Source organism: Quercus robur, chromosome 10 (assembly GCF_932294415.1).
Source record: "Quercus robur chromosome 10, dhQueRobu3.1, whole genome shotgun sequence".
Lineage (NCBI taxonomy): Eukaryota > Viridiplantae > Streptophyta > Magnoliopsida > Fagales > Fagaceae > Quercus > Quercus robur.
The window spans coordinates 29,609,694-29,621,354 of NC_065543.1; the positions used below are offsets into that span (position 1 = coordinate 29,609,694).

At 35.0% G+C, this 11,661-nt stretch overlaps 2 long non-coding RNA genes across 2 annotated transcripts; one reads left to right on the top strand and one right to left on the bottom strand.

Annotated features, from left to right (window-relative positions):
- Positions 1-214: 214 nt before the first annotated feature.
- LOC126703663 (uncharacterized) lies at positions 215-675 on the top strand. Its single transcript, XR_007648154.1, has 3 exons — positions 215-291; positions 375-471; positions 591-675. It is a non-coding gene; the product is annotated as an uncharacterized LOC126703663 (long non-coding RNA).
- A 3,676-nt stretch (positions 676-4,351) lies between these two features.
- LOC126702284 (uncharacterized) lies at positions 4,352-5,680 on the bottom strand. Its single transcript, XR_007647704.1, has 3 exons — positions 5,637-5,680; positions 4,590-4,631; positions 4,352-4,425 (listed from the first exon to the last, which is right to left on the bottom strand). It is a non-coding gene; the product is annotated as an uncharacterized LOC126702284 (long non-coding RNA).
- Positions 5,681-11,661: the final 5,981 nt, after the last annotated feature.

An 11,661-nucleotide genomic window follows, 5' to 3' on the forward strand; every position in this document is an offset into this window, starting at 1 on the left:
GAAGGGATGTGAAATTTGAGATTTTGGGGTGGTGGAAAGCCAATTCAGATAGGTACCAAGTGCTGTCCAAAATGGCTAGAGATGTGCTGGTTGTACCTGTTTCTACGATTGCTTCTGAATCAACTTTTAGTACCGAAGGGCGCATACTTGATCCATTTCAAAGTTTACTCTCCCCTCTCACGGTTCAAAATCTTGTTTGTGCTCAAAACTGGCTGCAAGCCCATGTCCCATTTTCTTTTCACAAGTCAAAGGACGAGATGGAGGCCTTAGAGGATGAATTTCATGAATTAGGTAATATGTTTAACTTCCAATCTTCTTGTCTACTAAGTGTTATTAAATGTGTTTAATCTATTGTCTCAATTTTTTTTTTCTAGTTTTAAATCAAGCAACAACAGCAGCAAGTTCTAGTTCCTGTTCAAACAAAGGTGGTACTCATACCACAGTTAATATTGATGAATGATCACTGATTGGGTATGTTTTTGCCCTTATAATTTTTGTTCATATTGGTTACTTCCCTTTTGGTTATTTTGTAGCTCTTGTTCTTTGTCTTTATATATTATTGATAAATATTTTTTCCCCTTGTTTTGTAGGAGGATGGAAGGTCGCCTTTTGTATAGGAGGCAGTTTTTTTGGATATATTTTGAAGCTTTTTTGGACAGATGTGTAGCTTTTCTAATTATACATGAACTCTTGTCTTGCTTAGAGGAAGTAAAACTTAGCATTTGTGTAGGCTTTCCTTTCTATAAGTTATGGACTTGTTAACTATAGATAATAGAGTAGTTCTTTACTGCCTTAGGAAATCTATTTTTTGGAAATACTCATAGTATTTCATAATTGTAACTAATTATATATACTGCTAGAAATATTGCCTACTGCTTTGGTAGTTTACTGCCTTGTGCAGTAACTGCCTTCTCTGCTGCCTTTATGGCTTTATATATCGAATTATGAAGATGTAGTATTTTTAGTAGTGCTTGCAGCCTGTGTGGTTCTGGAAATTTATTTGATGTGTGGAATGGTTGGTAGGTACTAGGTATGTTTTCACCTTGACAGATTGACGAATGTGGAAACAAAATGGTACTGCCCAAGCCTTAAGGCTTAGGCAATTTGGAAAATATTTGTTATAATGTGTGGATGATTAACAGGTGGTTTTGTGTTTTTATTTGTTTAATTAATGCCTAGGTTTTACATTCTATTGAGGTTTAAACAGGTACCTAGGTTTTACTTTGAATTCATACTCAATATTTGGGAAGTATGAATTTGGAGTTTTGGAGAAATTCAAGTAGAGATGAAGGCCCATTTTAAAAGAAATTTAGTAAAAAACAGGCCCAATCTGATATGGCAAGCTTCAAAAACTATTAATTCCTTGAAAAGCCCAATAATTTTGGCCGGAAAGGCCCAAAAAAATTAAATCAAATAAAATTTATGAAAAGGCCCAATAAGAGGTCCAACCCGCCAAACCATTCAATTCAACCCGTTCAAACCGATGATCCGACCCAGCAGGTCTAACCCATATTTCGGTTGATTGCGGGTCAGTTTTTCAGTGACCCGACCCAATCGGGTCAAGTGCGGGTTGGGCCCAAACCCGAGCTGACTCGACCCGTGGACAACCTAACAGAAGGGGTGGAGGAGAGGCTTTCTAGGCTTGAGGCCCCTCCTTGGTTACATTTGGAAGGGGAGGGGGATTATCCTCAGTATCAGCGAGGTTCAGTGGAGGCGAAAAAGCTTGGGGCACAAGGGGCAAGGGAGGGTCCACCACGGGGGTGTTAGTTGGGAGAGGCAGATCATCTTCCAGCTCTACCACTTCCCTCCGAGCTGCAGTGGCTTGGGCCTCCACGTTGATAGGAGCTACTCTAGGCTGGGGTTGCCTTAACTGCTGCCAGCTGGGATCCCCTCAAGAGGAGCCTAAGTTGATGACTCTGGAACATCCCAACTTCTCAGCATCTCGACAGGAACATCACCTGCCCTGATTTGGAGTTTGCTCTCCAATACCTGCCTAAGGGCTGTCTCTTTCTCATGGTCTTGGTGGCCTTTTTTAAGCAGACCTCCAGCATATGGACCCCTTGGCAAGTATGAATAAAACAAGACAAATGTAAACATAAAGACAAAATGTAAAAATTAAAATAAAAAGGGGGAAAGGGTAAGGGGGGGCAAGGGGAGGAGATCAAAGGGGAGTGGGCCACCGTGTAGCCTAAATTCATGTGTACGGTTGGGGCTGCGGGATAGGGGTTGAGCTACTTCCACTGCTTTGGACAAGAGGGGTGGATTGAGGCTTTGTCCAAGTAGGAAGCTCGGCAACAGTAGTGACCGTTTGGCTTCTGGGGCCTTCACCCACTCGCGGCCTCTTTGTTTCGCCAAGTGGATGGAGGAGTGATCACCACAGTTGGTTGGGATGGGGTTGATTGGATTTGCCCTATGTCGTCATGGGGTGCAGCCACAAAATCCTCAACCTCCAAGGTTCTGAACTAAACCACCATAATTGTGGTGTGTGATCCCTCAGCAACCTCTGTCGCTACGTTGACTTCTCGATTTTCAGCAAGTTAGTTATCCTAGGCTCTAAAATTTAGGTTAGCTATACCATCCGAAAAAGGGGGAGGAGAATCACTTCGTCCTAGTCGGGGACTAGCTTGCCAAGCTTTGTACGTCTGGATGTTAGGCAAAAATCCCTTTAGTCATACAGGACTAAAGGGAGGGGGTGCTTAGCCTTTATAGCATCCCTAGGATCTTGAAAACCCCTGTAAGTGGGTATGTAGTCGAGAATTAGGTGGGAGGGGCGGAGTTGACCGTCAGAATGGATGTAGACCTCGAACCAAAAAATCCGGTTGAGGTCAAGCACTTCCACAATGTTCAGGTTCAGCTTAACGTGCCGAGAATCTGCACACCAAAAGCCATAGAAAGAGGAACAAAAGAAGACACCAAGTAAGAAAAAAAAAACCCTCTTTTGGCCAACAAACTTGGTTTGTTTGGGGAGGTCAAGCATGAGATCTCCCTAGCATGCTAGTTCCTAATAACCTTCAAGAATTTCCCTTGTGAATTCTTGTTGAATTCGAGTTACCGCAACAATTATAGATGTAATTTATATTGTGGTGGGTGAGGTTTAGGCTGAATTGCCTATTAAACTTTACCACACACCCGGCCACACGAAAAAGGATAGGAATACACTTATTAGTGTTATGCCTATACAATCTAAAAAGGTGTATTAAGAGAGGGCTAAGAGGAAACCTAACTCCACCCTCTATTACAACTATTAAAGGGAAAAAAAAAATGGCTCCTTGTTCCTGCTCGTCAGCCATAGCGTCTTGATGACAAAACACTACTTCTACATCATGAGGGATGGGATACCTGGCCTTAAAAGCCAAAACGAAAGAAGGGGGGGGGGGGGGGGGGGTGTCTACTAACCTAGCAAATCTACGCATAGCACCCAGAGAATATGGAAATAAGAAAGGATGAGGATACTTATAGAGGCATGGGCAGACGATCTTAGTATGGACACTCTTAAGGAATAAAGGGAAGGGCAACGAGGGAGTGAAAAGCTTAGAGGAGAGGAGAGAAAAAAAAAAAAAAAACTTCTAAAGCTCCAGGGGAGTATTTATGGGGGAAGAAGTAAGGTAAATAAATAAGCACATACACACACCAACAACAGCAACCACCACCTTGAATAACACATTTAAACTTTCATTAATCAAGAAAGTAGATAATTATTTGGACAGATATTGCAATACCTCATCAACCACCAAGGGCACTCCAATTGCACCAGTAATATTGGAAAGAGAAACGCCCATATTGTAGACAGATAAATCAGGATAAATATATGACTTGCCATCACAATATATCACTTCAACTGGCTCAATTTCAAACTTTCTTTCACAATATTCTGAAAGCATTTTCGCCTAAGAGAACAGAGGAAGATCATTAATTAAACTACTACAAATCAGAGTTCCAATCCAAAAAAACTTGAACAGGAATTTCTCAATTGCCTACCATTACGTTTAAAACAATCTCTCGGCTTTTGACAGATCAGTGGCAGTACATTCAATGAATACATTCTTTGTCTCTAATTTGATTGCTGAATGCGCACCATTTATAATAGGGGGCAAAGACAAAATAGTTCTGCATAAAAAATAGTAAAATACATTTAGGAAAGAAAAGGGAAATAAAACATTAACGCATCAAACTTTATATTACCAATACAATATTTAAAAGAAATTTAGTGCTGTAAATACCCTACAAGAAGGAGAGGAAGGAGAACAAATTGATAGAATAATAAAGAAATAACAACATTTTAAATAAATTGTACAGTAAAAAAGCTAAAAATTCTTATGCTTGCATACACATCAAGAAACCATCGTACCTTGTACTGTCATACAACACAGGGAACACTGGTGAGTTCTCAATTATGTGCAAAAGCTTTTCCAGTTTCAAATCTGACTGCCAAATCAGTGAAACAAGCATTAAGAAATGAAACAATTATACAATCAAGAACGATGTAAAATAAAGCTCCTGAGAATTATGCACAAAGACTATATAACAATTACTTAAAATATTGCAAAGTCAAGGTATATTAACAAGAAAAGTCTCAATATAGGACTCACTTTGTAAAACTCCATCAGCTCATCAGCTCTGAAATTCTTCTCCTAAATTGCAAAAGACAAAGTTACAAGCAATCAGTTCCAACATTGTTTATTGATTTTGCAACTTCACACTATTTTTCCATAAAAAAATGAAATAAGATATAAAATGTGAAAAGCAAATTTGCATAAACCACTGTTATCTACGAAAGTATGGGAAGTTCTGGTATGACAGGAAGTTCTCAAATGAATCAGATAAAGTGAAACTCATAACCAAGTAATATGTAGGTTAACTTGCTAACATTACAGACTGAATCTTATTGGCAAAGGGAAACGCAAAAATCAGAAGTGTGCCAAAACAACCCAAAAAAAGGTCACCGAAAGAAAAACAAAGAGGCTTGCAATTGAGCAAAAACTGTCTGCTTCTGGAAGCTGTCTACCACGTGATTCCATACTTTTGATTTGGAAAATTGGATATCATACCAGGAGAAAGGATAGCTTAGATGTCAAGCAATACACCAGTGGGAACCAGATTGGTTCAAAACTCCGTGTATCTTTTTTTTTTTTTTTTAGATAGGTAATAATACTTTTATTGAATAAAATGAACATTGTGTTCAAGATGATGAACACTCTGAACATGAAAAAATCCAAAAAGCTCAAGCTAAAGCTAACAAATTGTAAGAAAGTAGGAATTGAAATACATTGTATAAAACCCCAAGTACAAGCCCACTAAAATAAAGTACCAAAAAGATGTTTTAAAAGATCAACGGATCTCTCATTATCTTCAAAGATATGGTTATTACATTCCTGCCAAACTAACCACATTAGACAACCTGGAATTATAATTTACAAGAATTCAAGTTTCATCTCATCAGGGAAAAGTCATTCTTTTACAGTGTCTTTAAGGAAGGCATTTCATGACATTCTGTTAATCAGAAGCATAGAATGACATTCAGTCTCTCGAGCATAATTCTATTTTTAATGACCCTATCAGGTACCAGTCCTGCTCACAAAGTAACAATAGAAAACTATGTCCTTTGTAAATAATTGAGTTAAAAATATAAACATTACCTGCTTGAGTGGAACAAAATTTATACTTGAAGGCGGCAAAGCCTGAAATAAAGAGATTCTTGTGAGTCACTGATGCAGTAATGTGTCTTACCTCATTTCATACAGCCTACGAGTAACATTTGCACTAAGCAGATTTAAGCACAACAACCTTGTACGAATATGAGAGGGAGAGAGAAAGAAAACTTGCCAAAGCAGAAAACGTTTGTGGATATGCTAAACAAACTAGAATTAAACTCTCCCACAACTAGTCACAACAACAACAACGACAACAACAACAACAACAACAACAAAAACAAAAACAAAAAAAAACAAAAAACAAAAAAAACAGAAACAAAAACAAAAACAAAACAAAACAAAACAAAAAAAAAAAACAAAAAATATCATCAAGACCCTCAGACTAACAATATAAAAACCAATTTAACTATCATAGGATCGGACAAGCCAAAAAAGATTGAGGAATAAATTAATTCAACCATTCAGAATAAGAAGTTCCTAACTCAAAACTCATGTATAGGCCACACAGACTACTCATAAAGGAAGTAGAGTCAGTAAAGTTTTATCTCCACTCCATATGCATTTTTTTAAGTATTAGAGGACCAGATGGTTGGTAAGTCCAGAAAAACTCTTGGCTTGGAAATGGACCTTCCCTCTTCCTTCTACAAAGGTAGGAACTCAAATGAAAGAACAATCATACCCATACATTCAGAAATAGTTTCATTCCTACGACAATACCAAATGAAACAAAACACCAAGAAATCATGTAACATGCCATGAGAAAGGAGAATTATTATCAAGAAATATCTACCTCATATGTGAAAGGGCCATGTAATGTATCTAGGTCATGAGTCCCAATCGCTACTAGGGTTCTTTGCCTAAAACAAATGTTAATTGCAAGCATGTGGAAAGATAAATTACATAAAATATTCATAGAACCTTCCAATTGAAAAGTCAAAAGAATAAAACAAAAGTAAACATAAATTCAAGACAAAGCAATGAAAAACAGATGATAGCATAAAAATTCAGCTTAACCAATACTAAGCCCAACTAAAGTGGGGTCACACGCACACAATAGCAGAAAAAGATACATGGCAGATACCCCATAGTTGAAAAAAAAATCACAGAGCCAAACCATTTTAGTTTCAATTGACAACTGCAACAAACCAAGGTTGCAGCAACAGGAAATTAATAGTATTTATACCAACAAACATTTTGGTGATTGAAACAACTCTACATCCTACAGAAGTTCACTATGCAGGTAACTTTTTTTCTGTTTTGGATAAGTAATACAACGAAAGTACTTATTTGATTTAGACATATAACAATATGAGGTTAGCCAGAACATGGTACAGAAAAACAAGTTTCTGCTCATAATAAAGACAGTGACAGGTGTAATACAGCTTAGCATCAGAATCGAAGTGGTGAAGACACATGATTACTACTTGTTAGTTCAGATTTTAACACAAAAACGTAGGAGTGTACACACTACACTAAGCAATTTTATCCTAATTTGAGCTGTGAAATTACCACATGGAAAACATATAACATATGTTCAAGCAAAAATCTATCCATGGATAACATTGTTTAACCCACCCCAGCCTTTCATCATTGTAGCCAATAAAGAATATTTTGACTCTGTAAATGAACCTGGTTCAAGCAGGTGTATGCCAGGTGTTTTGCTATCCACTTGGACATGCAAAAGGTTCAAGGCCAACTTGACTGGAACCAACTACCTAAGATTTTCCAGCTTTGAATATATCAAACATTGTTTAGCCAAAAGCCTATCATCTGCAAACTGAGCAAATGACCAAACCAAAACTTCATATTGCATAGAAAGATACCGTAAATACTGTTGAAATGTAATTGTGTATCATGATGTAGGTAGTCATTAAAGAAACTTTGAGGCATCTAGAAAGATACATTTTTCTTTTGCTAATTTTAACAAATCTTTAGACAAGATATCAAATGATCAAGAAAAATAATTTTAAGACCATTGACTCAATGAAATGTAACAACTAGAGACAAAGCAAATCCAAAAATTTTCCTTATGTTTTATTGGCAGGTCGACTTCACCCTCCACCTTATTTTTACTAAGACAGGATGTGACATTTCCTATGTACTGGGCTGTGTGTTTTTTAATAAAATTTTTATGTTATCAAAAAAAAAAATAAGCTAGAGCTCATAAGTGTCATCTCTACCTCTCTTAGCTAATTTGTTTCTCCCATCCCATCAACCTTTCAAGGCATTAAGCCCATCTTCAATATGTTAAATCTTTAAATGAAAATATCTCCCCCCAGCCATCCAAAACTAAATAGATTTGATCTTTTTATTTTTTATTTTTTACTCAATTTTCTGGTCATTGTGTCGCAATCGTTTCTCCGTCATGTCTTAACTGTGGGCAAAATTTTGAAAATAAAATAATAATAATAATAATAATCAACTGACACCATGACACCATGCAGTTGTATAATGAGTTTGTGCAAGGAGCCATGTCCATGCTTCCTTGGGCTGCCTATTACAACGAAAAGATCAACACCCTCATTGTTGCTTCTTTCATCAGCCCCCCTCTCTCCCTCTTTTAATTCCAATTCTCTCCCTTAAGAGTCTTCTTTGTGGTCATTGTCAACTTACCAAGCTAACAAAACTAATCAGATGCAATAGCCAAACTGAAAACAATGTTCAGTTTTTTTTTTTTTTGGATAGGTAAGAGATATGTATATTCAAAAAAACTGCTAAGTGCAAAGAAGCACTAGCAGAACATAACGTACAAGAAAAGAAAGAGAAGAACAAACATAAAGGAAGAAAAACACTAAGAACAAAAGAGAAGAGAACTAAGGAATAAAGGAAGAGAATCACTAGATATGAGTCCCCAAGCCTTAGTCCAATCAAAAAGAGAACCAAAAAAGAGAGCGAGCATTTGGTCATTGGATCTATCCAAATCCTTAAATGTTCGCCGATAGCAGTAAGCTTAACCCAATCGTTTCAGTAAGCACTGGTTGTAAACTTCCCAAATCCCAACTTGACATAATCGGGTTGGATAGCAGGTTGATACTCCCGACCAAACCCAACTCATAAAGACCCTACATCTAAGTGCAAGGCTACTAAACAGTATGGAAGAACAAATATATCTTTCAAAGTTTAGATGAAAATTGAGAGTAAATATAAAACCACATGCATTTAAGCAAACCATTGTGAATATTTCTTAAGATTACCATTATGCATTCTGATGTTTGCATTATTTGTTATTACCATGTTGTTTATACATCCCATGCATAACCCATGCAAATCAACCTTGAAACAAACTGTGAAAAAACTAGAACCAAAAATGACTAACCATTTCATCTTTAGATTTAGTGGAAAAATATGATCAATAGTTCAGCAAAAATATTTAACTTTTAATCGTTCAAAAGTGTTTCAATCTGTAGTTGTACAATCAGTTAGAAGACACAGAATGCCAAGTTACAAATGATAAGTGAATCTGGAATTCAGAATTCATTACCGACAAATGTTCTCATGAAGCTTGTCTTAGAGATCAATAAAGCTGTTATAACTTGCAGTGTCAAATGTTACGTCTCTTAAAACAGCACAAAGAACATAGGGACGAACTGAACACGTCTGCAAGGGGAAAAGAGATAAATGGTTCGAATACCATAAAATCAACTGGGTCACTTAAGGGGCAATTTTTCTCCACAATAGGCTAGTGAATTTCTAAGATAATAACCTCTTGCTTCACATGCATCTTAATCATTGATTTTGTACTGATGTTAGCCACTTTATATGTTGGTATCTCCTGCTGCCCATTGAAGATTCTAAGCGCTTGAGCAATCCCTTCAAGGGAAAGCAAATCAGATCTGTGCATGTATATCAAAGAGGAGTATAATTAATATTGCTCTCATATTTTTTATTATCAAAATATAAAATTCTAGCAAGCAGCTCCACAACAATTAAATAAAAATCTCTTAGCTCTTAAGGTTTTTTAAAAATGAACTAACCACATTGAGTTAGCAAAAACAGTGTTGCTAAAAGCGCAGGGCGCACTTAAGTGCAAAGGCCTCTTTGATCCTAGGCACAAAATGCAAAACGCGCACCTAATTGAAGTGAAGCGCATATTAAAAAAAAAAAGTTTTAATAAATTTAAAAATAATTGTTAATAAGAAATACAACAATAATACAATCAAATTATCATATAAATTGATATAAAACATTTTATATAGAGAAGAACACATAAAAATAAAAATAGAGAAGAACTAGGGGGTTGTGGGTTTTAGGACAAGTTACACTCAAACTTACATTTTTTTTTTTTTTTTTTTAAGTAAGTTACACTAAAAATATGCCAAATCAATGGCTTATATCAATAATGTCAACATTCTAAAGTTTTAATTCAATTTTGGTTTTTTTTTTTTTAAAGCACAAAAAACTGCGCCTAAAGCACGCTTCTTTAAGTGCACCTTGCTTTAGAGGCAAAAAGCACTAGAACTTTGGGGCTTTGCACTTTGGGCTTAAGTGCGCTTTTACCAACACTGCTCAAAAAAGCAATGCCCAATAAGAAGATGAAATTTTGTAAAACTATTTCACTTGAAAAACTCAGATTATAACTTATAAGCAAATCCATGATATAAAGCACAAAAAAAATAGTATGTGAGAAGCGAAGACAATAACTAATTTCAAAGACTCATATCCATAATAAATGAAAAAATTATGGTACATAAGAAGGTCGACAACTTACCCACTTAAAAACTTCAAATTTTTTAGCATATCCCACAAAAGTGTACACAAGACTAAACTAATTGATAAAACTAAGAAAATTTTTTATAAAAATGAAAATAAAAAAGACATAATATTCACTTGTGAAACCAACTCAAATTATAAGCAAAATCCATATATGACTATAAAAATTAGAAGAAATAAGACTATAATAATAATAATAATAACAACAACAATAAGTAGTGTATAAGTGGAAAAACCTTGACTTTTTCATGATGTAAACCGAAGTACAAATAATATTACAAAGTAATATAAGCAAAATTTATTAGTGAAAATAACATCATATATATATGCTATAGAAAAAATAAAATTGGGATATTAGAAGTTTTGGTTTTGCCAAGTGCTATCTTCTCTTTGTGACAAATGGCTACACTCTCATTAATTATTAAGATAGTTTACCTTAAATTAAAATCTATTAAAAATATATCAAGCGAATTACCAATTTTTAGGATAGTTTACTCTTGGTAAAACTCTGTTACCTAGGTTTCAAAATTTTTAAATTCTGCTTTGATTAAAATTCTATTATCAAAAGTTTCGAGTAACTAAATTATTTAATTAACTGGGAGAAACCCTATAATAGTTTCAAATTGCTCAATAGCTATTGAGATAGTTCCGAAAATAATAGAAATATATATATATATTTTTTATTTACATGCATTTTTAATTAATCCGTATATCGCACAGGATAACTACTATTCGTTATGTCAACTTGCGAATCAATGAGGAAAAACATAGTTTAAGTTCCTTCAGCCATGTTATGCACTACTTGTCCATAAATGGTAAGATATATCAAAAAGAATCATCCAATTGATGATATTTGACATTTGATGCAAAAACTCCTTTTCTTACAGACCCATAAATCAATTTTAGAGCCCTCCATAAAATTTAATATAAATATTATCAAATCTATATACAGAGTATTTTCTTTCATTTTTATTGATAAGTTACACACCCCTTTGATTTTTGAACTCACCACCTCATTTTTCACCCTCTTCAAACAATTATCTATATATCAAAAAAAAAAAAAAACTCCCTTTTATTATTTAATTGAAAGTTATTTAACAACAAAACACAAATTATATAAATGAAGAAGTTTAAAATTCAAACTAAAATTTCAAAAAATTAAACCAGCTGCTGTTACAACTTAAAAATGTAACTTTTTATTATTTATATGTTTTTTTTTCTAAGAACATGCAATTCTAATCGAATTCTGCACATCTATTTTTCTATTAAGAGATAATAAATAGCAACTTTGCCCAAATAA